This window comes from Colobus angolensis, unplaced genomic scaffold (assembly GCF_000951035.1).
Source record: "Colobus angolensis palliatus isolate OR3802 unplaced genomic scaffold, Cang.pa_1.0 Scaffold668, whole genome shotgun sequence".
NCBI lineage: Eukaryota > Metazoa > Chordata > Mammalia > Primates > Cercopithecidae > Colobus > Colobus angolensis.
The window spans coordinates 277341-281234 of NW_012120354.1; positions in this window are offsets into that span (position 1 = coordinate 277341).

Sequence of the window (3894 nt, forward strand, 5' to 3'; positions counted from 1 at the left end):
CCATCCACCCATTCACTAACCCACCCAGCCATCCATCCACCCACCCACTCATCAATCCACTCATCCATCCACTCATCCACCCATTCATCCACCCACCGCCCACCTGCCCATCCATTCATCCAACCACCACCCACTCACCCATCCACCCATCCATTTATCCTCCCACCCACCCATTCATCCATTTATTCATCCACCCCAGCCACACATCCATCCACTCACCCACCCACCTGTTCATCCATCCATTCATCCACCCAGCCACCTACACATCCACCCATCCATCCACTCCTTCATTCTTTCATTCATTCATTCAGTGACTGTTATGTAGTAGGTGCTGAGCTTTAAAGGAGAAGGAGATAGACTCAGCCCTGAGCTCCCTCAATACATCAGGAAAGGGCAAAACAGGACAAATACAGGGAACCCTAAGAACCAGTACAGGGACCCAACCTGTCCTGTGGTCAGTGGAGGCTTTCTGAGGAAGTGGGGCCCTTGAGATGTTTCCACTGAGTCTTGAGCAGGGTTATGGTGAGTCTTGTGTTCACCAGGATAGATGTTTCCACTGACTTTTGTCTCTGAGCTGCTCCTGCCACAGGTCCCCAGTGTGGGTGAGTCCAGGGGCTCCCGCATCTCTCTGGACCTCAACTTCCTGAACTACAGCTGGGCGCTGTAGTGAGTTGAACAGTGTCCCTCAAGACTTGCATCCACAGAGCCTCAGGATGTGCCTTTATTTGGAAACAGCATCATGGCAGGTGTAACTGGTTCAAGGCTGGGGTCAATGGGTCTTAGCCTGAGTGCCCTTATGTGGAGGAGAGGAGAGGAGAGGCTCACAGGGGGACCTGTGAACATGCAGGCAGAGCAATGCAGCCGCCAGCCAGGGAGCACAGGCAGCAGCAGGTGCTGGCCAAGGCCAGGAGGATCCTCCCTGGGAGTTACAGCACTTGGCACCAAGCTGGCCACTTTCCCCTCAAGGGCACGGCAGAGCCAGGCAGGAGTGAGAGAAGGATGCAGGGCTGTAATGGGGAGGGATGGGGCATGGTCGGCTCCTGGCTCCTGGACCAGAGAGTGTAACCCTGGGCTGGGTCCCAGTTACCTGGCAGGGCTGCTGCAGCTCCAGTCACATCCATCCTGCAGGGCGTCCACACCTTCTTCCCTGAACTGGATGCCCCAGAGAGCTATTTCAGGTGTCTGGTGGAGACATGACCCGTCTGGCCAGACCAAGGCACAGCCGCCACCATGGCCTCCCCTGTGTGCCCTGGTGACTCACACCCAGAGGAGCAGAGAGTGCCCCCCGGGATCCCTCTTGCCCATGCTTGGTGTTCAGGGAGCGGGTAGCAGGAGCTTCCACCTGGGAAATGCCTCCTGCAGCCTCCCTTGGCTGCACCCCAAAGCCCTAAATAAATACCTTTGCAGGTCTGCTTCCAAGAGGCATGAGGACCCGCGGCATGTTCCCTGAGGCCTGGGAGGGATGACTTTTCCGGCTGGCCACCAGGGCCTGTGCTTCTATGATCCCAGGGCCCAGCCCTCCAGGCGCTCACATCCCATGGCTCCGGAGCCTTAGGGAACCCACTCCCCTGGTCTGGATGTGGAGCAAGCTCTGGTGACAGTTTCCATGGACAGGGCAGACGGGGTGGCCAGGTCATCTGTGCAGCTCCAAGCTCAGATGACAGTTTCCATGGACAGGGCAGATGGGGTTGCCCAGCTTCCCTGTGCAGCTCCAGTGCTCCGTCTGGGAGGTAGCTGCAGAGGGAGCAGGGATGTGAGGCTGGACCAGCTGGCATGCTGCAGGGACAGGACAGGTCCCAGGACACATCCAAGGCCCAGTGTCCCTTTGGTCCCAGGAGCCCACATCAGCCATCCCAGGACAGAGCCCTCCCCTGGCGCCAGGGGCTGGGGACTGAGTGGTGGATGCAGGGGAGGGATTCAGCTCTCATAACCCAAATCCCATCTGATGTGCCCAGCCTGGAACACCCCACATGCCCAGTCCCTGAAGCTTGGCCCCAACCCTCTCTAAAGTCCCATCTGCCTTGTGATGCCCGTGGGCCAAAGCCTACACCCCATTCTTGATGGGGTGGCCCAGCTCCTGGTGGATGGTGGAGCATGGCACGGTCCTCCAGCGCCACCACCTCCCCTCCCCACACTGTTTCCAAAAAACAAAATCAGCACACAATGAAGAAATAAAATCATCACTGCCCACTTCAAATGGAAATTCCCTTTTACCCCCTGATTTACTCATGGCTGGAAAGTAAGTTTTACAAATGTCTTTCTGTAAAGCATTTCGTTTGGGTGAGTTTTTTTTGTCTTTTTTTTTTTTTTTTTTTCAAGATGGAGTTTCGCTCTGTTGTCCAGGCTATAGTGCAGTGGTGTGATCTTGGTTCACTGCAACCTCTGCCTCGTGGGTTCAAGCTATTCTCCTGCCTCAGCCTCTCAGCCTCCCGAGTAGCTGGCATTACAGGCACCTGCCACCATGCCCAGCTAATTTTTTGTATTTTTAGTAGAGACAGGGTTTCACCGTGTTAGCCAGGATGGTCCCTTTGTTCATATAAACTTCTAGAGCCTCCTCCTGTGAGCAAGCGTGCTGCCCCCGGGTGCTCAGGGGAGGTATTTCTGCATGAAACACGTCCCGTGGCAGGGCCTTGCTCTGAAGCAAAAATGAAGGCAGTAAATTCTGAGGAGGGATTTGTTTAACCTGTCACTTTGCGGCACAGTGTGGTGCTGCCTGTTCTGACCTACTCTCCTGTGTTTTTATAACACTCGGCCGCTGTGGAGGCTGGAAGAAAACCTGCCAATCGGGCGCTGCAGGGTGGGCTCACTCCTCTCCAGGCAGGAGTGCCGAGTCCTCCTGGGTCTACACTGCACATCCATCCACCCATTTTCCAATTCACTCACTTGTTCACAACCATCTCCCTCGCTAGCCTTGTGGGGGTTGCTGGACAGGACCACAAAAATTGGTGCCCAGCCCCATTCCCAGCACACTTGCCCCGACATGGCAAGGGGCTTCGTAACACACCCAGCTGTGTCATTCCAGACCCTGGGGGCACAGCTGAAGGAAGAAGAAGGAATCAGACACTTTGCCACACTCCAAGCTACCTAACCCCAGCACAGGAGGCCTGCACAGGGAATGAGCTCTCTGTCTTAGGAGGTAAGCAAGAAGAAGCTGAAGAGTCCTTTTGTTCAGGATGCTGCGGAGAGAGCCAGCTGGGCCAAGTGAACCTGGGGCCTCTCCAGGAATACTCCCATCTCTTCTCCGTCTGTCCGCTCCCCCCATCTCTACCTCCTCCCCCATCTCTTCTCCCTTCCCATCTTTTTTTTTTTTTTTTCTTGAGATAGGGTCTCCCTCTGTCACCCAGGCTGGAGTGCAGTGGTGTGATCTTGGCTCACTGCAGCCTCTGCCTCCTGGGCTCCAGCAATCCTCCTACCTCAGCCTCCTGATTAGCTAGGACTACAGGTACACACCACCACACCCAGATAATTTTTGTATTTTTTGTATTTTCAGTTTCCCAAAGTGCTGGGACTACAGGCATGAGCCATGGCACCTGGCCCTCATCTCTTCTCACTCCCCCATTTCTTCCCCCTCCCCTGCCTGAGTGTCTCTGTGGATCCCTGGCTCCAGGGATCTCTCTGGGCAGCCTCCTGGGGAACCACACACGCTCCCCCAACCATGGGCAAGGCTGGAGCCACCTTCCCCAAATCAATATTGACCCAGGCCCAAGACATGCGTGTGAAGGGTGGGAAGCCACCCGGGCCTCCTTGCAGGGCGCTCACGTTCACCTTGGGAAAAATAACAGGTTTTGGTTTTGTTCTTTTCCTTTTTCTTAACCACAAAACACTCATTGATGGTTCTGAGGGGGCAGGAAACCTCAGGACTGAGTGTTGTCAGGAAATTGAGTTCCCAGGGCC